This window comes from Schistocerca americana, chromosome 5, assembly GCF_021461395.2.
Source record: "Schistocerca americana isolate TAMUIC-IGC-003095 chromosome 5, iqSchAmer2.1, whole genome shotgun sequence".
NCBI classification, from domain to species: Eukaryota; Metazoa; Arthropoda; class Insecta; order Orthoptera; family Acrididae; genus Schistocerca; species Schistocerca americana.
This window is the reverse complement of record NC_060123.1, coordinates 272229707-272255801: the sequence shown is the minus strand read 5'-3', so window position 1 is coordinate 272255801 and position 26095 is coordinate 272229707. Positions and strand designations below refer to the sequence as shown.

General features: G+C 40.3%; 1 pseudogene; it reads left to right on the top strand.

Annotated features, from left to right (window-relative positions):
* The first annotated feature begins 4097 nt into the window (after positions 1 to 4097).
* LOC124616914 lies at positions 4098 to 4215 on the top strand (annotated as a pseudogene).
* Positions 4216 to 26095: the final 21880 nt, after the last annotated feature.

Genomic DNA, 26095 nt, shown 5'->3' with positions numbered 1-26095 from the left:
CAACTGCTACGGTCGCAGGTTCGAATCCTGTCTCGGGCATGGATGTTTGTGATGTCCTTAGGTTAGTTAGGTTTAAGTAGTTCTAAGTTCTAGGGAACTGATGACCACAGATGTTAAGTCCCATAGTGCTCAGAGCCATTTGAACCATTTGAACAGCCTGCGATGGTGTACTCAACGATGAACTTCATGATGGTTGCATCCGTGTGTGGCGACATCGCGGTGAACTCACATTGGAAGCGTGTATTCGTCATCGCCATACTGCGTATCACCCGGCGTGATGGTATGGGTTGCCATTGGTTACACGTCTCGGTCACCTCTTGTTCGCACTGACGTCACTTTCAACAGTGAACGTTACATTTAAGATGTGTTACCACCCTTGGCTCTATCCTTCATTCGATCCCTGCGAAACCCTACATTTCAGCAGGATAATGAACGACCGCATGTTGCAGGTCCTGTACGGGCCTTTCTGGATACAGAAAATGTTCGACTGCTGCCTTGGTCATCATATTCTCCGTATCTCTCACCAACTGAAAACGTCTGGTCAATGGTGGCCGAGCAACTGGCTCGTTACAATACGCCAGTCACTACTCTTGATGAACTGTGATATCGTGTTGAAGCTGCATGACCAGTTGTACCTGTACACGCCATCCAAGCTCTGTTTGACTCAATGCCCAGGCGTATCAAAGCCATTGTTACGGCCAGAGGTGGTTGTTCTGGGTATTGATTTCTCAGGATTTATGCACCCAAACTGCGTGAAAATGTAATGGAATGTCAGTTCTAGTATAATATATTCTTCCAATGAATACCCGTGTATCATCTGCATTTCTTCTTGGTGTAGCAATTTTAATGGCCAGTTGTGCTACTATCGAGATGGTTGACGTCTATAAGGATAACTTGCCGCATACACCGAACGAACTGCATTCTTCGTACTCTCCATACACCACAAGCACGTCGGCTTTTTCTGCAATTGGTAAATCCCATCACTCATTTACAACGTACTGCTTGGACTGTGACATACTAACGGGCTAGCAAGCAGCAAGGCACTCAAGGAATACACAAGCACACTTTAAACATGTAAGCAAACGTATTATCGTACATAGCAACTACGCAGGTTGAATGACACAAACAAGTGTCGATGTGGAATCTTTGCACAACACGGTATCTCGTAAAGGACTAGCACTAAACTCCTGCAACAGACACCACTGACATTCTAATTTAACCCAATTTTAGTTCGTTAATGTAGTCACTGCTCCATTTAAAGCAGTGTACATTTGCACATAAAGTAAACTTTCTAAGTATTATTGCGATCTGGTGATTAACAATACGAGCCCCTGACTACCGATCCATTCTGTGAAAACTGCACATAAATAGCACTTCCCATTTCAGCAACATTTGCGGTGAAAGTTTAAGGTGATTCTAAAATATTCTGTTTGTTCGGTAGTGAAGGATGTTTAGTGCCAAATACTCATCGTATCAAATACTGCAGTTGAAGACGTAAGTTCATGGACTGTAGGAAATAAATTGATGCTAAATTACTGTAAGACACCATTTATACAGTTACTAACACAGTGAACCTCATTTAATTTTTCAGTTATCTTAATTGTATGTGATTGTATATTTTTTGGAAATGGTTAAATAAAGCTAAGTGGCTTGGACGTAGCCTGTAATATAATTTCCCTCTAATTTTTGCATTAGCGTTGTACCGTAAATCTCGCTGTTGCTACTAACGGACTCTCGAAGGGAAATTTAAGATTTGGTTCTGGCTATAATTTTAGTTTCAGCATTTACTTTTTCATTCAGTAATTGTTCTTCGTATTCTTACTGCTACCGCTTACTTCACTGCGAGAAGCTTTTGGTGCGGTTGCTAAAAGTAATTTCGGGTTGCCGGCTAGGGTGGCAGAGCGGTTCTAGGCGCTACAGTCTGGAACTGCGCGACCGCTACGGTCGCAGGTTCGAATCCTGCCTCGGACATGGGTATGAGTGATCTCCTTAGGTTATTTAGGATTAAGTAGTTCTAAGTTCTAAGGGACTGATGACCTCAGAAGTTAAGTCCCATAGTGCTCAGAGCCATTTGAACCATTTTTAATTTCGGGTTTGCTGTGCACCTTTACCTTGTTATCTGTGCTTTACTGTATTGCACCACACCTACTCGTAATACGAAGCTTTTTGGATTACTGATGAAATATACGTTCAGTTGTGCCTTAAATCAATTAAGCAGTTGCAAAGTTTGTCAGATAATTTAAAAACCACAGCTGAGTAATTGTGATTTAATTGGGCTTCATTGATATCTTATTTGTACTGCGACTGCGGAATACACTTGTAATTTGACCTCAAGCCTATTTTTTCCTTGACTTGTTACACTTTGGTCGCTACTTGTACTGCAAGTTTTTTTCAACTTCACATTATTTCGTTCTCTGTCGTTCCTTTATTAGCGTATTTCTATAACTGAAAAGGTTTTGATTGTTTTTTTTAATAAAATATTGTAAAAAATACATTATTTGTATCCCAGCAACCTTCGTCTCTCCAACAAACTTCCTACCGATTTCATTAGTGAATCTGAAAGACTGAAATTCCTTGGTTTTCGGTGAAGCGCAAGCTATCACAGAAAACCCAGTTCACGATCTTGTTCAAAAACTAAATGCTGCTATATTTACCAGTAGAGTAGTACATCAAGAAGTGACTGTCCAACACAAAAATCGGTCTATCTATCTTATTTCCACTTGTTTTTCTTATTTTCAGTCTGATTGATCTCTTCTCATTTAGAAAGATTGGTTGGGAAGTTCGAGCAGTAAATGATATAGGTTCGAGAACCTCTTGTCGACGTCTGATCACACGTCTGGGAATTCTGACGTTGGCCTCTGAACATTTGTTTTCTTCAACGTCGTTTGTTGTTAAGAATATGAGCATATTCTCAAGCTTTCACTCAATCAATTCAATCTGCATTTCTATCGCATCTCCTTGGCTCTCGCGCAGAAAGGCGTTTAGTATTCTGCTCTGTCGATTTTCAGTAAGCTGCCACAAAAAATAAAATTCTTGTCATTAATCCTCACACTTTCATGTCCAAACCGAACAACTTCATGGCTCCCTCCGAAGAAAGACACGCCCCGTATAACTGAGAACATTGGTTACTGGTAGAAAGTGCTATTACGAGGTGAAGTGGTAGGCACAGGAGAAGAAGTAGTGGCGGGCCACATCAACCAGACCAACATATCAAAAAAGAAGTACAGTGCTGGAGGAAGACGGTATCCTTGCCCTGAAGGACTGCCTCCTTATCAAATTCATTGCTTGATCATCTTTGATCCCTTAATTCTTCCAAAACGACAACCATTTGTTCGTCTATCAAGCTGTCAGACTTTTAAAACCCTGGTCGAGACTCCCAGTGTACCCATGCCACCTACTCGTTCTGTCCTTTTAGTTTAACAGTAGAATTACTTTCGCGTCCTTAGTGCTGCAACTGATTTTAAGCTCGCCCTAGGTTTCATCCTAAATGAGAAAACATGCTTGCATCCGTCAAAAATCTGATGAAGTTATTGTGCGTATGATTTCCTAATGGTGGTCATAAAAGTGACAAGTGGGCTGAAGATCGCCGACGAGTTAAAATGGTTAATACTGCTTGCTGCCTTATTGTGCCACTAGCAATCCCCATGATTCTAGGCTGGGATCTGATGCATATGCTGTCACATCGCCGCGATGTAGATAACCTGTCTGATAGTTGTTCAGTCGTTTTGTAGTTGTGATGAGTTTCAATGAATTACACGTAGATGGAGAGTGTGTGCCAAGTGTTTTATGTGAGACAGCAGATGGTTGTCAATCTCGAATGATTAATTTTTCCTATCAATGTACTGATACACATACGAGATCGGCGGCGTGTAAAAACACATACACAAATACAGATGGAAGAAAAAGGATAAAAATACTCTATCCTCTATCCAGCACACGTCCCTGTAACTTCCGCCGCCATGAAACAAAGAAGAGTAGCGATTAAAAAAAACAGTGAGGAAGCAGATTCTTTTATACGAGTACAAATGTACTTTGTTTAGTACCATCACGTTAAGTTTTGTTGTGTATCATGTTTTTGCGTATTCTTTCCCGAAGTGGGCAACGGCCTTGCCACAGTGGATACACCGGTTCCCGTCAGATCACCGAAGTTAAGCGCTGTCGGGCGTGGCCGGCACTTGGATGGGTGTCCATCCGGGCCGCCATGTGCTGTTGCCATTTTTCGGGGTGCACTCAGCCTCGTGATGCTAATTGAGGAGCTACTCGACCGAATAGTAGCGGCTCCGGTCAAAGAAAACCATCGGAACGACCGGTAGAGCGGTGTGCTGACCGCACGCCACTCCTATCCGCATCCTCCACTGAGGATGACACGGCGGTCGGATGGTCCCGATTGGCCACTTGTGGCCTGAAGACGGAGTGCTTTTTTTCCCGAGGTACCACTAGGTACTTTAAATATTCCACTTTGTCGAAGTCCTCAGTTTTTCTCTGGAATTTTGGTGACGTGGTTTTGACCTTCGGATATCTGCAGACAGTTTGTTCACTGATTTCCTTTACCTGGTTGATTTGGAGCCTAGCGATTTGTATCTCGTTTGGCAGAATGCCGATTTTGTCGACAAAAGACAGAAAATTAACGGATATACCTTAAAATCTGGTTTCCATACACAATGGGATGTAGTCGTTTTATGTTACTTCCGTTTACCATGTTCGAATGATCCTTCCGAGAATTCGGTTGAAAACAGCAGAATTATTATTTGGAAAATACTCTCCTTTTTGCCACTTGTTACACTAGTTATTTTACGACCTAAGTTTCGGGTTGCCAACAGCCCTACCACAGTGGTAATACCGGTTCCCGTCAGGTCACAGACGTTAAGCTCTGTTGAGCTTGGCTGGCAATGGAATGGGTGACCGTCCCGATCTGCCGAGCGCTGTTGGAGAGCGGAGTGCACTCAGACCTTGTGAGATCAATTGAGGAACTCCTTGACTAAGAAGTAGCGGCTCGGGTCAAAAATACTTACAACGGCTGGGAGAACAGTTTGCTGACCACATGTCCATCTACGTCCACATCAAGTGGAACCTGTCATCTGAGGATGACACGGAGATCTGTCGGTACCGCAGGTTTCGGGTTACTTGTTCCTGTCTAGTATCTAAAACAGGGCGATAATTAACTAGCAATGGTTCTTGACAGTTCCTGTTATTTCACTGTAGGCATTTGGTGGCAAAGACAAGCAAAAAATGGTTCAAATGGCTCTGAACACTATGCGACTTAACTTCTGAGGTCATCAGTCGCCTAGAACTTAGAACTAATTAAACCTAACTAACCTAAGGACATCACACACATCCATGCCCGAGGCAGGATTCGAACCTGCGACCGTAGCTGTCCCGCGGTTCCGGACTGAGCGCCTAGAACCGCTAGACCACCGCGGCCGGCAAAGACAAGCAATTATTGAAACAAGTGTCTGGATGTGTGTCCTCATATAAATGTGTCTCATCAAGTTCCCACAGTAAAATTATTATTAGTACTATTATTATTATTATTATTATTATGGCGCAGTAAGCTAGCTTAAGTGAATCAGAGACAAATGCAAACATGGTTTCGCTTTCAACAGACCCACAATAAACGTTGGTATGGATTTTAGCCTGTACATCCTACGCCCACATAAACCCTCCACATCTTGCCACAGCAGCTAAACGTGATGTTGAGCACGTGACTGGAGGGCCGGAATTATTCCAGAAGACACCTGCCAGCCTGTAGGACCAGGGCCGCAGGTCTCCGCCAACATCTGCTGCGCTGGCCGCTAAAACAATTCGCAACCTTCTGCGGGTAGCTGTGCGCAGTGGCAGCATTGCGGACGCGGGCAAACATATCATCACGGCTAATACACAATTACATCGGCCGTTTGTGTGCTAATGTGCGGCGCTGGTGGCGGCGCAGCGCGGCCGACCGATAAACAACGCGGTAATTGCGGGTCTGCACACAATGGTGCATATTTTCGCGGGTTTGCCCTCTACCCTTGCTGCCCCCCTCCTCTCCTCCCCCCACCCTCCTCAAATCCCCCTCCATAGCTACCACGAGAACCGGTTGCCGTCCAAGACGACGTCACGCGCTCCACTTCACTCTTAATTAGGCCCGTTCACCGCGGGCGCATAGAACGCTACTCGCAGATTCTCTCGTTAGAGGACCCTTGCGTGCAAAAGAGAGAAGGCGTGTGACACGATTTATTTGCTGACGTGCGATAAAAATTCCATTACAGAACCTGCACCACTACTCCGCCCCTCTCTCTTGCGGCCGCTATCCCACAGTACTATCGCTATTTTCGACGTCGATAATTGTATGCAGCGCTAATGCAAATGTGCTGTTGCAACGGTCAGCCTTGGCTTGCAAATCTTGTGCGCAGAGCGCGCTGGTCTGCATTTTCAATACGTTTTGATCGTACGTGTGAGAGTGTGTGTGTGTGTGTGTGTGTGTGTGTGTGTGTGTGTGTATGTGTGTGTGTGTGTGTTTGCTGTATTTGGTTGTCCGCGGCCGCTAGCGGATGTTCACTGCCTCTCTGATAGCAGCGAAAGACTGGTGATTTATGACCCCCGTAGCAGACAGAGGTGCCGAAACGTGGCATACACACGTTGATTCGCAGCAGTATATTTCCTGACAAGTCATTGCACCAAAGGCATCGAATTATGGAGATGTGTGATTTCGTTACTTCCAGCATATGAATGGCGCAGGAATTGGCAGCTGAACCTACGGGTATTACACATAAACAGACGAAGAAATGAGTTGAATTACACAATAAATCACTGCAAACAGTAAAACACCTTACAGTGTTCTGTAAATGAGTAAATACTAATCCTGCAGGGTCTTCAACGCAGCCTAATACCATTCTCCCTGCAAAATAGAGGGTAGCGATCACATAAACTTCTCCCCAAAGTGGACAACAAAGACTAAACAATATCGCGATCTGATGACTGATGTGGCTAGGGGAGATGAGAAAATTCTAGTGCTCAAAAAACCAGTTCTTGATGATGAGAGATGTATGAACAGGGCGCTGTCGTCTTGGGACAGAGCATCACCATTAGGGAACAAGCATTGTATCATGGATGGATCTGATCAACCTCAATGGTCACATAAACTGTAATGGTAATACGACCTTGCAGAGCAATGACGGGGCCGCACGGGATTAGCCGAGCGCTCTAGGGCGCTGCAGTCCTGGACTGTGCAGCTGATCCCGCGGAGGTTCGAGTCCTCCCTTGGGCATGGACGTCTGTGTTTGTCCTTAGGATAATTTAGGTTAAGTAGTGTGTAAGCTTAGGGACTGATGACCTTAGCAGTTAAGTCCCATAAGATTTCACACACATTTGAACAGTAATGACGGGGCTCGTGGAATACCACGACAGGCCTGTCCAAATCTTCACGGAAACCTAGACACACTGGAAACGTAAACTCGACTAGAAGTTGGAAATTATGTGAAACAATGCTCATCCGACCAAATGACTGTCTTCCATTACTCCATGGTGCAAGTTTCATGCCTCGGCACCACGCTTTCCTGCTACTGGGATCGAAATCAGTGACGAATGACATTCGAATTCCAGCTCGCCCTTAAATTCCCTGGGTATGGAGCTGTTTTCGTCGTGATTTGTTTCTGACAGAGTCTGTGAGTGCAACATTCAGTTCCGTAGTAACTTTTGCTGCTGTCGTACTCTTCTTTCTCGTCACAATGACTCAACACACATATTTGTTTTTCCTTTGATGTATTTCATGTCCCCATTGGGGTGGGCTGGCAGCAACATATGCGCTGCTCTTCAGCCGAAAGACATAGAACAAACAATACAAGACATTTAAAAATAACAAAGGAGAAAACATGGTGAACATAGATATAAAAAAGGGGAACAATAGATAAAAAAGGGGCAACTGTAAAATCGAGATAAAAACAGTAAAAAAGTAGTGCACACAAAAAACCACACGCAGGGACAATTAAAAGAACACAAGGCGCAGTATGACCGGAGTATAAAAGTATCGACAGGTGGCGTAGCACATAACAAACACTGACAGTAACACTAAGTACAAGGCCAGCACACATTAAGATCACAACTCTCGATGCACAGGAGGAACAGCACTAACCACAAACTGACGTGGCACACTGACGATGATCAAAATGGAGGATCTTCCAAGTGCAGGAGATGAGGGAGAAGTGAAGAAGGGAGGGAGGGGAAGAGAGGGGTGAGATGGGTGGGGGGCGCGCCAAAGAGGACCAGGTAGGGAGGGACGTGGGAGGGAAAGAGGCAAGGATGGGGTGCAAGGTCTCAGAGGGGGGCGGGGAAGAAGGAAAACCCACTCTGGGAGAAGGAGGGTATAAGAAAAACGGGGTCCTGGGAAGGGGGGAACAAGGCCAGGTTATAGTTGGAAGGAAGGGTATATGTCACAGCAAAGTTCATCATCCGGAAGGGAGAGATGCTGGAAATTGCCCTGATCAAGGAGATGGAGGGTGTGGATGTGGAGAGAGGGACGGGTACAGAGATAGAGGAGTGGCAACGGGAGGGGGTTGGAGAGGAAGGAGGAAACCAGGGGGTGGGGGGGATCAAGCGTGCGGACAATGTAAAGGATGCGGAGATGTTCTAGGAAAAGGAGGAGGTGGGGGAAGGGGATGAGTTCACACAGGAGCTGTGTGGGGGAAGGAAGGCAGATACGGAAGGCAAGGTGGAGCGCATGGCATTTGAGGATTTGGAGGACCTTGCAAAAGTGGGTGGGTGCAGAGATCGAGGCAACACTAGCATAACAGAGGATACAACGGATGAGGGATTTGTAGGTGTGGAGCGTGGTGTAAGGATACAATCCCCCACACATTTTTGTCCACATCATGTCTTAAGGGATGGTGTTTCTACTTTTTTGCTGAATATGGTACAAATCTTTCACACTGTGCGTCTTTAAACACCAAGCAATTCGATTACATTGTTCACAGAAGCACATACCGTACGAGCACCAACAATCTGTCTGCATTCGACATCATTTTGCTTCGACGTAATGCACCCACAACAACACGAAGTGCTATTCTCACCACGACTGACATTTGCAGCCTACTGAGGGCAATGTGCCGGCCGGGGTGGCCGTGCGATTCTAAGCGCTTCAGTCTGGAACCGCGTGACCGCTACGGTCGCAGGTTCGAATCCTGCCTCGGGCATGGATGTGTGTGATGTCCTTAGGTTAGTTAGGTTTAAGTAGTTCTAAGTTCTAGGGGACTGATGACCACAGATGTTAAGTCCCATAGTGGTCAGAGCCATTTTTTTTAGGGCAATGTACAGATGCCGTTCGAGATCAAATGCAACAGCGCAACCTGCAGACTTCGCAGTCATCTGCGTTCACGTTAAAGCATGAATTTCTCGTTTTTTCTCATATTTTTGCCCATCCCCTGTGATTTATCCAAGAAAGAAGTTTCTTATAAAACATAGTACCGACTCTTGGGTAACGGTGATTACTTTAGGATCTCCACTAGTTTGGATTAGTGGCGGAAGTAGCGAGAAACTACATAACTGTGGCGTGTCTCGTCATTGGTGCGCTTAGTGAGCTTGAAAGCATTATATAGACGTTTGTTGCCGAAATGGCGATAGCGTCGGTTTCAAGAAAAATCGACCACCATATTATTTGCTCCCGAATACGTCTCCGGCAAAGGCCACGAAGAGAAATGAACTGGAATCTCATACGGAGAAACATCGATAATCGTTCATCTCACGAAGTATTCGTGAATGGAGCGAGGAGGTTGGAAAATGGTAGCGATACGGTAAGTGCCCCTCATAAGTACACTTCATAAAGTGTCTTGAGAAGTATAGATGTAGATTACAACTAGTAATACTCGTAAAAGCTAATACAGGGTGTCCCAAACCTTTGGAGTCAAACTTATTCGAATGATAGATAACATCTGCTGGGTATTTTTGAGATAGATCTGGAGGCTATAAATCAATAGTTAGATTCTAACTGACACAAACAAATCATATAGCAGCATTTGAAGTTCATAGCAGCTGTTCATACTAAAAGCCAGCAGATTCAATGACTACGGCACATATAATACGACAACCTCTGTCTGATGTCACTGTGGTCTACTATTCTCCAGGTGTCTAGACTGCACCAACCATTTTCTCGTCACTTTTTACTCTAGTTTCATACAATACCGCCTTCGTATAATCCCACAGGGGAAAAAAACATGGATCCAGCTCTCTCTCTGCCTTGGACATGATCTCCCAATCTTGTCGAACGAAGATGGTATATGCGCTTTAAGTGTTTAAGTACATTAATATCGAAGAGAAATGTGAAACCTCGTGCTGGAAACACATCCACTTGCTGGCAGCAAGAGGTACAGGTTAAACTGAGCCACGCGCCTCTAGTGAACTCCACGAAAAGTGCAATAATACTCAAACTGGGTAGCAAGATGAGGGCCTGTTACATGGCGTCATACTACTCCAGTCTACAAGTTGAAAGAGCGCATAATTTCTCATTTTAATCCCATTACACAGGGCGACCGTGGCAGTTGAAAGCACCGCCCTTACTTCACATCAGATCCAGGGGCTTTATACCCTTCGTAACACACTGGCAAAGTAAACATTATTCTAAAAATCTTTTAAAGGGAATACCTTTGAAAGTTTAGTGTTTTCTAGTACGGAAAAAGAGGACATCATCCGAAAGAAATGTAATATTATATTAAATAATTCTATTGGCGGGTTGAGGAACGGAATGTGATCACTCAAAAGAAAGATCGTACTTTGGGTGAATTTCGAAGAACGCCAGGAGACAGTGTTCCATATTCTCCTATTAAACGATACTTTGCTGCATAACTGATATTAAACACTCCAACTTCTGTTGGAATATCGCTCAAGACCTTGGTCGTAAGTATAATCGATAACGATCAGTCAGAATCTTTATGCCTAAACACATGGTCCTATGTGGCCAGGCCTCATCTAGGCACAGAACAGTGCTATAGCAAACTGCCTGTCCTCTCACATGCATAGCGTGAAAGATGAGTTACTTGACGTGATCAATTTAGGTATTGTCCAGATGTGAATGTTCTGTTAGAATGAATGTAATTGTTACCTAATATCTAGGAAAGTGACCCTGAGATTACCACTAACAGAATCATCATATTGTTTTAAATACAGTTGATAGTGTAAAGATGTTAGTTCTTTACCTTAACCAATTCATAATAATGTATAATGGAATGAAACTTCCTGGCAGATTAAAACTGTATGCCAGACGGGGCGTGAGTCGTACTTGGGTAGCTAAGTCGGTAGAGGACTTGGCCGCGAAAAGCAAAGGTCCCGAGTTCGAGTCACGGTACAGCACACAGTTTTAATCTACCAGGAAGTTTCATATCAGCGCACAGTCTGCTGTAGAGTGAAAATTTCATTCTAGAAACATCCCCCAGGCTGTGGCTAAGCCATGTCCGCGCAATATCCTTTCTTACAGGAGTGTTGGTTCTGCAAGGTTCGCAGGATAGCTTCTCTGAAGTTTGGAAGGTAGGAGACAAGGAGAACGGGGCGTGAGTCGTACTTGGGTATCTCAGTCGGTAGAGCACTTGGACGCGAAAGGCAAAGATCCCGAGTTCGAGTCTCGGTCCGACACACAGTTTTAATCTGCCAGGAAGTTTCATATCAACGCACACTCCGCTGTAGAGTGAAAATTTCATTCTATAATGGAATGTTTTTAAAGATGGCGATCACCAAACTAAATTTACTCATGTGAGAGTAAAAATGGTTTTGATGTTAGAGACTTACATTACTACGCCTGCACATATAATGAGTTAAATTTTTATTCCAAATGTCACTTCTTTTTTTTTTTTGTCATCAGTCTACTGACTGGTTACAAGCGGCCCGCCACGAATTCCTTTCCTGTGCTAACCTCTTCATCTCAGAGTAGCACTTGCAACCTACGTCCTCAATTATTTGCTTGACGTATTTCAGTCTCTGTCTTCCTCTACAGTTTTTGCCCTCTGCAGCTCCCTCTAGTACCATGGAAGTCATTCCCTCATGTCTCAGCAGATGTCCTGTCATCCTGTCCCTTCTCCTTATCAGTGTTTTCCACATATTCCTTTCCTCTCCGATTCTGCGTAGAACCTCCTCATTCCTTACCTTATCAGTCCACCTAATTTTCAACATTCGTCTATAGCACCACATCTCAAAAGCTTCGATTCTCTTCTGTTCCGGTTTTCCCACAGTCCATGTTTCACTACCATACAATGCTGTACTCCAGACGTACATCCTCAGAAATTTCTTCCTCAAATTAAGGCCGGTATTTGATATTAGTAGACTTCTCTTGGCCAGAAATGCCTTTTTTGCCATAGCGAGTCCGCTTTTGATGTCCTCTTTGCTGCGTCCGTCATTGGTTATTTTACTGCCTAGGTAGCAGAATTCCTTAACTTCATTGACTTCGTGACCATCAATCCTGATGTTAAGTTTCTCGCTGTTCTCATTTCTACTACTTCTCATTACCTTCGCCTTTCTCCGATTTACTCTCAAACCATACTGTGTACTCATTAGACTGTTCATTCCGTTCAGCAGATAATTTAATTCTTCTTCACTTTCGCTCAGGATAGCAATGTCATCAGCGAATCGTATCATTGGTATCCTTTCACCTTGTATTTTAATTCCACTCCTGAACCTTTCTTTTATTTCCATCATTGCTTCCTCGATGTACAGATTGAAGAGTAGGGGCGAAAGGCTACAGCCTTGCCTTACACCCTTCTTAATACGAGCACTTCGTTCTTGATCGTCCACTCTTATTATTCCCTCTTGGTTGTTGTACATATTGTATAAGACCCGTCTCTCCCTATAGCTTACCCCTACTTTTTTCAGAATCTCGAACAGCTTGCACCATTTTATATTGTCGAACGCCTTTTTCCAGGTCGACAAATCCTATGAAAGTGTCTTGATTTTTCTTTAGCCTTGCTTCCATTATTAGCCGTAACGTCAGAATTGCCTCCCTCGTCCCTTTACTTTTCCTAAAGCCAAACTGATCGTCACCTAGCGCATTCTCAATTTTCTTTTCCATTCTTCTGTAAATTATTCTTGCAAGCAGCTTCGATGAATGAGCTGTTAAGATGATTGTGCGATAATTCTCGCACTTGTCAGCTCTTGCCGTCTTCGGAATTGTGTGGATGATGCTTTTCCGAAAGTCAGATGGTATATCGCCAGACTCATATATTCTACACACCAACGTGAATAGTCGTTTTGTTGCCACTTCCCCCAATTATTTTAGAAATTCTGATGGAATGTTATCTATCCCTTCCGCCTTATTTGACCGTACGTCCTCCAAAGCTCTTTTAAATTCCGATTCTAATACTGGATCCCCTATCTCTTCTAAATCGACTCCTGTTTCTTCTTCTATCACATCAGACAAATCTTCACCCTCATAGAGGCTTTCAACGTATTCTTTCCACCTATCTGCTCTCTCCTCTGCATTTAACAGTGGAATTCCGATTGCACTCTAATGTTACCACCGTTGCTTTTAATGTCACCAAAGGTTGTTTTGACTTTCCTGTAAGTTGAGTCTGTCCTTCCGACAATCGTATCTTTTTCGATGTCTTCACATTTTTCCTGCAGCCATTTCGTCTTAGCTTCCCTGCACTTCCTATTTATCTCATTCCTCAGCGACTTGTGTTTCTGTATTCCTGATTTTCGTGAAACATGTTTGTACTTCCTCCTTTCATCAATCAACTGAAGTATTTCTTCTGTTACCCATGGTTTCTTCGCAGCTACCTTCTTTGTACCTATGTTTTCCTTCCCAACTTCTGTGATGGCCCTTTAGAGATGTCCATTCCTCTTCAACTGTACTGCCTACTGCGCCATTCCTTATTGCTGTATCTATAGCGTTAGAGAACTTCAAACTTATCTCGTCATTCCTTAGTACTTCCGTATCCCATTTCTTTGCGTATTGATTCTTCCTCACCAATGTCCTGAACTTCAGCCTACTCTTCATCACTACTATATTGTGATCTGAGTCTACTCCTGGGTACGCCTTACAATCCAGTATCTGATTTCGGAATCTCTGTCTGACCTTGATGTAATCTAATTGAAATCTTCCCATATCTCCCGGCCTTTTCCAAGTCTACTTCCTCCTCTTGTGATTCTTGAACAAGGTATTCGCTATTACTAGCTGAAACATGTTACAGAACTCAATTAGTCTTTCTCCTCTTTCATTCCTTGTCCCAAGCCCATATTCTCCTGTAACCTTTTCTTCTACTCCTTCCCCTACAACTGCATTCCAGTCGCCCATGACTGTTAGATTTTCGTCCCCCTTTACATACTGCGTTACCCTATCAATATCTTCATACACTTTCTCTATCTGTTCATCTTCAGCTTGCGACGTCGGCATGTATACCTGAACTATCGTTGTCGGTGTTGGTCTGCTGTCGATTCTGATTAGAACAACCCGGTCACTGAACTGTTCACATTAACACACCCTCTTCCCTACCTTCCTATTCATAACGAATCCTACACCTGTTATACCATTTTCCGCTGCTGTTGATATTACCCGATACTTATCTGACCAGAAATCCTTGTCATCCTTCCACTTCACTTCACTGACCCCTACTATATCTAGATTGAGCCTTTGCATTTCCCTTTTCAGATTTTCTGGTTTCCCTACCACATTCAAGCTTCTAACATTCCACGCCCCGACTGGTAGAACGTTATCCTTTCGTTGATTATTCAAACTTTTTCTCATGGTAACCTCCCCCTTGGCAGTCCCCTCCCGGAGATCCAAATGGGGGACTATTCCGGAATCTTTTGCCAATGGAGAGATCATCATGACACTTCTTCAATTACAAGCCACATGTGCTGTGTGTACACGTTACGTGCCTTTAATGCAGTGGTTTCCATTGCCTTCTGCATCCTCATGTCGTTGATCATTGCTGATTCTTCCGCCTTTAGGGGCAATTTCCCACCCCTAGGTCAAGAGAGTGCCCTGAACTTCTATCCGCTCCTCCGCCCTCTTTCACAAGGCCGTTGGCAGAATGAGGCTGACTTATTATGCCGGAAGTCTTCGGCCGCCACTGCTGATTATCATAATTTAGGCAGTGGCGTGGATCGAACCCGGGACCGAAGACGTTTTGATTAGGAATCAAGGATGCTACCCCTAGACCACATTTACGTTCTATCTAATAACAAGTTACTTGCATTATTCGTAACTGATGAACGTAGTTTATGTAAATAAGGTCCTCAAGCTGGAAAATTTAACAAATCCATCATCATATAAATAGTTTGCAGGCAGTGCCCATAATAAAGGACTCCACATTAAATAGGTATCAATCATTTGCCTAATAATTTGTTTATTACATCACATTTTGGCGGTCAGTGCAACTGACGTTTTTCTTTCGGAGTGATAGATACATTAATCCTTACGGCAATGAGGCGTTGACTGTTAACTGCGGTCCCGGTTTTCCTGAAGATGAATAGCGATCAGGAGATCACAAGAGCGAAATGCGTCTGCCAACTGAAAATTTACTGGAAGACATCAAAAAGACTTGGGTATCTTAATGAGTCATCAACAACGTGAAATGGTAATTATTCCAACATTTTTTATTGTGGTCCATTGTCGCATTTGTCTTAATAATGATTAACGATTTCGTTCAAATTTCGAACATCTGCAGTTAAATTGTAGTTACAGAGCAACCTTTCAGTTGTGTTCGCTGCATGCAGCTTCCGTAAGTCACTAATTTGACAACTGATCTGAATTTGTTCCAAACTGTAAGAAAATCTTAAACACTATTAAGAAAAAAATTAAAACAGACCACAATAAAAATGTCACAATAATAATCAGATATTGCGGATTTATCTCCACTTAACACCGTGTCTACTTTTCATACTGAAACAGTAACTCCTACGGTTCAACCACACACCTTTCGAAACACACGAACGAACTTGAAAATGTATTGTGAGGGCCAAGCAGTGTGTTCCACACGCGCTAAGATATGAACATGCATCAGTAGTCTCAGTGTATTTATGATATAAAATTTGTACCTCAGGGAACATATTGGGTGTACATTCCTGTCTAATACCGATTACTTTATGTTCGAGGCAGTGTTGCCCTAATAGCTAAACGTCGACTTTTCTCGTTAAACTTGGGTTTCCTCGTTAAATTTCTCGTTAGCTATGGTAGAAGAAGAATTTTTGCCGTATGATGAGTATTACGAAGCATGATCTCGTTGCACGATGGGTGTATCGCCTCCTGAAAGTGACTCACTGCGTCATAAATCGATATTATGGCTGCGCTAACCGCCTGACTTTGTCATTTACGATGCAACGACGCGCGTCAAGCGTAAACCGAGAATCTAAATAAGAGAATGCCTAATACGACAGTCCCGGTTTTCCTGAAGGCTCCCACGCGTGGTGCATAACAAGATGGAGACCACAAGAGCGAGATGTGGCAGGCAAAAACCGTGTGTTCTATTTTCTCCACGTGTTTGGACTCACTCTGGCGCTATGACATCGTAAGCTACATTCGTGCTAGAAGGACTCGTTCCGGTAAAAAAATAATCTCTTTTCAATTAACTCTGTAAATTCATGCAGTATTTCCGGCGGTGTACTTCAGTGCTGGTGATCAGAGGAATGTCTCGGAAACTTTCAAAGAGCGTACTAGCAGGTATTGTACTTTCATTTTTCTATTGCCCAGTGTGAATAGTAGCTTTGACGAAAAATGTCAGATACGTCGCATTAATTGTTAATAAGTTTGGGTATGTATGGATTTTATACAGGGGTACATGTTAGCACAATGGGACTTTTAAAATAGTAGCCGGATTAGCATTTTGGTTTCAAAGGAACATTGGCGTATTCATTGCTTTCTGATTCTACCTCTTTTATTACGAGGTACGCAAAGTAAAGTGCATTGCAGGTAAAATTTTCAACAACTCTTAATTCTGTACGAAATAGTGAAGGGACTTTGATCTTTTGACTACAAAAAAGAATATCTTATCGGACTATGAATAGTGCTAAATTTCTTTAAGACATGTGGCTAGCTCTCCTATTATTATCATCTTAGACACAAAGATGTTGCAGCGCACCCAAACTACACAAGAAAAATTATTTTTGTTGTTTTACTACACAGAAATTTACTAACTTTCTATTTTCATCTCAGAATTTCTCTTTAATTTGAGTGCACATTTTAGTGCACTTCTATGTGGTTGCTTGACTTTAAACTCTAGCTAAATATAACTTATTTTTGCAACGGTATATGTTCCATCTGGGAAATTTTGTGCTGTTAACCAGAGATTTGGGTTCCATACGTCAGAGAAGCGGTGATGATTTCAATGTAGTTTTTCTAAAAGATTCTGACAGGAAAAGTGATTTGGAATCCTTACATGGATCCGACGACTTAATCTTAATAGTTAACTTCTCAACCTGTGTGTATAAAGACTGTAACTGATAATGTTTGCTTTGATGAAACTTGGATGTAATTTACAATGAATAAAATGGTGACATAAAATTTAAGTTATTCCACCAACAATTTACATCGTTATCTGGAAGTGCTTTCCACATAAGCTAATCAGGAAGAACATTTCAGAGCCATGTTAAAAAAAAGAAAGAAAGAAAACATGGATTACTACAGGGATTAAAGTATCTTGTGTAAGGAAAAGGGAAACGTGTTTGTTGGCAATAGTGAATAGAGATCCTGCAGACTTGTTAAAGACAGTTATTAAAAATAATAGACCATGCACATTACGTGATAAATCAGGAATTCTGACATCAGACTTAAGGCCATATGGAATTTAGTGAAAATAGAAAGACGACAACAGACCAAAGGACAGGATAACATCAGAATGAGGTAAATGGAAGAGCTGTAAATGATAAGTCAGAGGTAGCAAATGATTTTAATAATCATTTCTTAAATATGGAGGAAATATGGTGTCAAATAGATAAAAAAGAAAATGACAGCTATATGTTGAAAAATCACCCCTCATAAAGTTCAGTCATATGAATGTATCACCAACTTTTCCCTCTGACATCAAGAAAAATGGATATTCCAAAAAAAAAAAAAAAATCTAAGCCCATCATGATTTGCTGGTGTTTCTAACAGAATACTAAAGATGTGTTCACATATAAAAAGTCATTTCTTATCTGCACTGTGTAATACATCACTAACTCAAGTTATTTTTCCAGAGAGACAGAAATAAAATGCCTCTGTATGAAAGGTGACGGAAGAGATGACAATATCTACCGACCTTTTCCACTACTGACATCATTTTCCAAATTTTTTTAGAATGTGGTATGTTCTAGAATAGTATCCCATCTGAGCAATAATAATATCCTCTGTAAATCACAGTTTCGTTTTCAGAAGAGCTGCCCTATAGAGAATGGTATTTACACATTCATGCACTTCATTTAACAAGTATCAGAGCACAAAAACAAAAAAGAAAACAGCAGCAGGCATTTTCTATGACCTGTCTATGGCATTTGACAGTGTGAACTGTAATATTCTCCCAAATAAAAGAAGTTGTTACGAATATGATGGTACAGCCAACCAATGGGTAACATCATACCTAACTGAAGAATGCAGGAAGTCGTGCATAGTAACTCAAGAAATGTAATCAGGAGAGATTCTTCTGACTGAGGGAAATCTTGGATCCACCATTGTTCTATGTATATGAGAATGATCTCCCGTCTACCATAATATACAACAGAGACAATTAGTTCTTTTTGCATATCACACATGTTTTTTAGTCAATCCAAGTATACTATACAGCAACATCAGAGATGAGAAAAATCTTCTTACATATACCATTGTCTGGTTTGCTGGATACTGTCTCAGTCCAAATTTAAAGAAGAAAAATATACAACAGATTCAGTTCTGGACGTATACAGGTGTTACGCCAATGATAATTGTAACACGTGGGGTGGAAAACTAAAAAATGTTTAGATATCTGTGTTTATGACAGTTTAAACCTGGAAAAAGTAAATTTGGGAACTACTAAAAGAAATCTGTTCAGCCACATTTACATTTAAAATCATTGGAAATCTTGGGACGAGGCAAATGAGTAAACTGAGATATTTTGCATATTTTCATTCTGTAATGTCATATCGAATAATGTTCAGGGATAGCTCACTTTTACGAAAGAAAGTATACATTGCTCAAAATTGTGCTATTAAATAATATGTAATGTTCAGCTACTATCATCTCATAGGCATGTATTTAATGAGTCAGGTATTCCGAATGCTGCTTCACAATATGTTTTTTGTAAGTAATCCACTGCAACTGAGAGGGAACATTGATGTACATATTTACAAATATCAGAAGAAAAATCGGCATTCGTTACTCCTCATTATGGTTGTATTTTGCACAGAAATGGGTACATAACGCTGCAACTAAAATTTACCGATCACTAACCCAGAGATTTAAAATGACAGACAGCAAAGTTAAATTTGAAGATAAACTGAAAAGTTTGTCCTGTGTAATTCCTTCTTTTCTGTATAAGAATTCTATTGTTGTCAAGTGTGTGTAGGAATTACATTTAAAATTAAAAGAAACCCTATAAATGCTCAGCTTGTAGTCATATTTACCAATCAACTTGTGGTATGAATGTAACATTGCTCATTCCACAGCATTACAATTTATTGCCCAAACAATCCACTGAACACAAAACTAGCTAACTACACTAACTTTTCATATGAACATATCTGCCACAATGTTGCAACTGGCCTAGTTTTAAGGAACATTAATGATTTAAATAATGAAACTTGCACCAGTAATTTACGATTTGATGCTTGATGCTATGTCTTTCGAAGGTGTGTTCTCCTTTTTAAGTGTGTGTTGTGTATATGTTTACATGAATATGTTTATTGATGTATGCATATGTGATTTTCTGTCACTCTTTGATCTTTTTGTCATTACACTGCAATTGAGGAATCATAGAAGATGAATCTTTCTACTTGTTTTTGAATGCTAATGTTGGAAATTACACTATTTACTTTTTGTTTGCTTACTTACTGGTATTGTACCTGCTTCATTGAACAGCATATCTCACACATGCACAGCATGTTGAAAAACACACTACAACGATATCACAGCACTATCATTTAGAAAGTGTTTGCACACAGGTGTATATATATATATATATATATATATATATATATATATATATATATATATATATATGTGTGTGTGTGTGTGTGTGTGTGTGTGTGTGTGTGTGTAATCCAAAATCACTGTAGCAAGTCAGCCTGTGTGCAAAACTTTTTAAATGATTGAGCTGAGATATCTTTGTATATATATAATTATGGGTGTGTGTGTGTGTGTATGTGTGCATATATATATATATATATATATATATATATATATATATATATATATATATATATAAGGTACATAAAGCTGTCAATTATAAAACAGATTTTTAAAACTATTAACTACTGAATAATTATCTCATCTCTTTCCTAATAACGAAATGTTCACACTTATGAAAATCATTACAATTGTCATATCTGAGAAAAACATTTGGGAAAATTAACTGATTCACTATCAAATTTGTCACTGAGAATTCTTTCTGCTTGCTTTTTGTGGTGTGTAAGAGTTTCAAGCTCCTACATTTAATCTATTGTGTGAGATTTTGGGAAGTGGTTCACTATCTTAAGATGTTATTCTATGTTTGCGAATGTGTACCCAGTGTTCATTATGTGTGTTGCTATCCCTGATTTTTTAAAATTGGTTGTACATGTCATATTTGATGTGCTCAGTAAACCTAATTTGAAAATTGTGACCAGTTAGCCCCATGTAGTAGCTTGAACAAGTTTTCAATGTTACTTTCTATAATCCTGAGTCTGAGAGTTTATGTTTTTTGGTCTTTAATGTGTGGACTAGTTTACATTATAATTTGTTGTCTGTGGAGAAAGCTACTATTGCTTTATGTGAGCTAAGTTGGTTTGCTATTTTTTGAGAGTTTTTACCTATGTATGGTATGCCAGCTATAAATTTGAGTGTATTACTGTTTGCTTCTAATGAGACAGAAATTTCTTCCTTTTTTGTTACTTTTCTCTTAATACTATCTTTGATCTGGAGAAGACATTGGCCACTGAGTTTGTTAATGATGTCCAATTCTTTCTCCCTGTCTTCTTTGTTCATTGGGATTTCTTTACTCTGATTATCATCATTTCATGTGCGGCTTTCTTGTTTACATCTGGAACACATGATGAGACAATGACTGTGCTGCTGGAGGCTGTCTGTTTACTAAATATCTTCAGATGGTGCTGTTGTTTTTGTTTTCCATGCACATATGTAGAAAGCCATTTCAAATGGGTTTTTGGTATTCAGTTGTGAAATTTATTTTCTTTTGCACTTTATTAAACAAATTTATGATGTTACAGATGTCTTCAACATCACCTTTCAGCTATCATCTACATATCTTTTAGAGTGTAATATGTTTTTAAGCAGAGTTACTGACTGCTGAATATTTTCTGTGCTATTCCACTTATGAAAATGCTTGTTACTTTGCCTGATATGGGTGATCCAATGACTACCCCTCAGATTGTTGATAAATGTTACCCCTGAATGCGAAGTGATTGTAGTTGAGGATTATTTGTATTAACTGTAGAATTCAATAATTTCAGCTTGTGGACGCTTTTGGTGTTTTAACTAGTTGTTTTTTATTACTACAATAACTTCTTTAATGGGGTCATTGCAATACAGGTTTGTGATGTCTGGTGATATAAAATGGGCACCATCTGCAATGTTTATTTCTTTTATTTCAGAGACCAATGTGGTACTTTTTTTACAGTATATGTAGTACCATGTATGAAATACTTTTTTTAGGGGTTATTGAGCTTGTAAGATACTTTGTGTGCAGTGTTGTTCATACTGTTAACTACTGGCCTTACAGGACTTACTGCCTTGTGCACCTTAGGGTGGGATCTTAATATTGGAGCTTTAGTGTTCATAGAGCTGATGTATTTATTTTCATATTCTCTCAGTAAGAGATGTACTTTCTTTAACTATCCTTTGATTTTGATATGAAACTGTTTTGTTGGATCTTCATTAAGTTGTTCTAAGTTCTTCTGTACAGAATTTTAGAGCTCCCTTAATGTATTCACTTTCTTTCATAATGACAAATGAGTGGTGTTTATCTGATTCTAAGGTTAGTGGCTAACTTCCGCTAAGTTTCTAAAATCTGTTGTATGTGTCTGTGGTTATCTTTGTACTTCATTGCTTCACTTTCAAGGAGTTCATTTAGTTTGTGACCTGTGGCAGAGTTGTCATTGCTGTTTAGTTTTACAATGTCTATTGCATTCTTTCTTTCCTTTATGAGATGTTTCAGTGTGTTGTCTGATAGGCTTTCTTTTGCAATGAATTTTAGATCTTCCCTTAAATGATGTAACTCTCTTTCATGAAATACTATGTCTCTGTTGTCCACTACTCTCCCGAAGGAACAGTGTGTGTTTCTAACAATGTTTCCTTCTTTACAATACTGATATTGTTTGGATTTCAGATTGTTCAGTTTCCTATTCTGTGTGTTGCAGATCTTAAGGTAATCCATACAAACTGCATCATGAAATTTCCCTCATACAAAGTTCCATAGATAATGGGATATACTGTTTGCTATTGGTGACTATGTCCGAAATTTGTCTGTTTAGAATGTCTTTCTTCTTTCATAATTGCTTTATTGCTCTATTTAACCATATTGCATCTGTTTTCCGGATCACTGTCTTTGGACAGCGACTTTTGTAGCTGAGTTTACCATTAATGTAGTCAGGAATCAGACCTAACTGGAGAATGTCTTTGTTAAATTTTGTGTGTCCAATTGTTTTGAAAACTTTAATTTTCATGTTATTGAACTTGCATGTTACTTTAATTCCCTGGTTAGGCCTAACATGTTAATTTCGTTCATCAAATTAGATGTTTCAGTAAAGCCTGCAACTATGTTATTCAAGATTTAAATAATTAGAACCTGATTTGTTACTTATGTTTTGATGCTTAGCACAATGCTGTTCATGAATTTATTCTCATTTTCAACTATTTATTTACATAAATATTTTTGGTGATATTTTCATGTCTGATTTTTTGCCTCTCTTGTGTCTTTTTGCAGTTAGACAGCATCACAGAATCAGAAAAAATGAATGAGTATTTTTTAACACTAGTGTTAGAAATGGTATTTTTTTGTTTGTCTGCTCGTCGATTACAAATAATATCACAAACATGTAAATTATCAGTCAGAGTGTTTACAAAGCATATTAGAAAGTTATTATGACACCATAGTTTACGAAGAGTTTCTACACATTTTGATGTGTTACAGTACCTTTAGATTGCATTATGTACACATAAAAAGGTGTTAATTATAAAATATATTTTTACCACTATTGACTACTTAATTATGGATTACAATTCTTTTTCCTATTGAGGAAATTTGCGTATTTATGAAAATTATTATAGATGTCTAAGCTAGAGAAAAATTTGAGGTAATCAACTGATTCACTATGTCATTCGTCTTTTTTATAATTTTTTCTCTTTACTTTTGACATGTGCGAAACTTAAGCCTTTAATGAGACTCAGTTAATTTGCAAATATTATCACCTGCTCCATGGTAAAAGGTCTTTTTCTGTTTCAAGGTAGGAGTTGGTGCACGACAAACAGAGTATGTCTTAACTGTCCCTGTGTTTTACAGATAGTTTTAAAATTACGAATACATAGAATTTTACTTACCATAGAAATGTGTAATTCAAGAATTAGCAATATGTTGTAAATAGATTTAATAGATTAAACTGCACTTAAATATACAGAACCTGAAATATTTACAAATGTTACAAAGACCACATCCTAAGGATTAGCAACAGTAAAAACCATAGAAAATAGCGAAAACTGCTTATGGCGGTCCCTAGTGCACATTCCTTTGTTAATTGTAAAATCAGTTCGTTGACAGAAGTATCGACCCAGGAACATCATGTGTTTCTAGGTGCACTATCATCTAGGTATGACACTCTCCCCTCCTTTACAATCTGCTGACTTTTAGAGTGTAAAGCACCCAACGATCGACAGCAGTAAGATATCAGCTTACAAAGAATACGTAAGAAATAAAGAAATATCATAAGTTTTGGGAAAATTAGCATAGATTCTATTATGCAGCCCTCGCGCCAAGGAGGACAATGTCACTTCTTGTTTTGAGTTTCAGAGGTAGGTTTCTTGCAATTTCGATAAATGGTTGAAATAAAGTTCTGGAACGATTTCTTTGAAAAATACACAAAATATATCCTTACCTCAACTGGATATACAACCTTCATATTCCATTCGTGAGGTATGTACAGGAAGAAACAATATATCGGCTAGAATCTTTCAGGATAGCAAGCTCTGGGAATTTCGACATTAACTTCTTCGTGGTGTATAACGCCTCTCTGGTCTGATACTCCGTGCGCTCGTAGTTTCTTCACTAAACGACAGCGTGGTACCATGTCGAATGCTTGCAGAATTCATGGAACATACCATCAACGCGGGCTCTCGTATCTGTTGCCTTCTGGGTTCCGTGGATGACCAGAACGAGTCACCTAGCTTGCAGGAAACCGTGTTGATGCTTACACAGGAGATTTGTTGACTCCAGAGAATTCGTAATACACTGAAATAACAGCATTATAAATCTGCAACAGGCCGACGTAATCGATATAAGACTATTGTTGTGCCCGTCAGTTCGATGCCCCTTCATGATGATGAAATGAACTGCACATTTTTTTTTCCAATCACTTGGAACACTTCCTCGCCGTAGCTAAGAATGATAGACTGCTCGAAAAACAGGACCAAACTCTTTGGCAGACTATGTGGACAATTCTTCAGATACCCTCATTGATCCAGCCTCCCATCTTGTTTTGAGTGATTTTATTCGATTTTCTATCCCGCGGCCTGTTATCTCAGTATCTAACATTTTGGTGTTCATGCGATGATTGATAAAAGGAACTTCTGTACGAACTTCCTAATCGAACAAATTTGAAGACCCTCACAATTCGCATACTGAGTTATACAAAACTGGCTATGTACCTCCGCATGGGGTCAGTCTCTGGATCCCTTGATATTCCACACATGAGGTATACGACGGAATCAACGGATGGCACATGAATAGAGTTTCTATAAACATTCCCAACAGTGTTTCCAAGGAAAACCTATATGTTTCTTTCAGATATTCGACTTAGGTTCAGCGATCACTCATGTTACATTTCTGTATAGGCTGTACTGTGTAATTACGATTGTAGCACAAGCGTCTCTTAATTCATTCTATGTCTACAGTTTTGCCTCCAAGACAAGAACTTCAAAAATTGAAAAATAGCTCCAGAACTGGTTGCCTCGTTGCGTCCGCCTCGATAGCTGGTAAAAGAGGAGGAATGCCATGCTAAGGGGCCCGGGTTCGATTCCCGGCTAGGTGTTGTGTTGTCATCTCCATCTCATTCCCCATCGGCACGCAATTAGCCGAAGTGGCGTTTTCTCAAAAGACTTACACCAGGTGACAGGTCTACCTGACGGGAGGCCCTAGACAAACGACATTTCATTTCATTTCATGCCTCGTTGCTATGAGAGAAAAGTGCGCTAATCCTCGAAGAATGAAGACAACGGTGTGCGTACATTCATTCACCTTAGATTTACTGCAAATAACATCGTTCTTATTTTACGCACGATTTATTCATTTATTAACTTATTTATTTATTTAACCTGATTTCATCGCCCTTTCTTACATCGTTCCGCATGCAGTGCCTTTTTTATATCGATGTTCGCTAAAGTACAACAGTTGCTGCCACTAATACTGATAATAACAATAATAATAATAATTTCAACAATATATATACTCAGTACCAAAAATGATACTAGAAAACGTAAAAGGATTTTGTAGTTGTAAAAGACAGATTTTTCTGACTTAGCGAGTTATGTGGAAAGGAATTTAAGGAGACTGCACCATTTAAGAATACTGGGAAATTGGCAGATCTGGTTGGAAAGAAGAGATGTAAAAGCGTAAGGAGCGCATACAGGGACAATGGTAATCCTTACTGTTGCTTTAGTAGATATATCATTAACTGTGTCCTGACGTTGGAGATTGCTAATGATATATCCCCTATAGCTTGTACAACATACTTTCCAACAGATCTTTCTCTTTCCCCTGTTTTTGTAGAT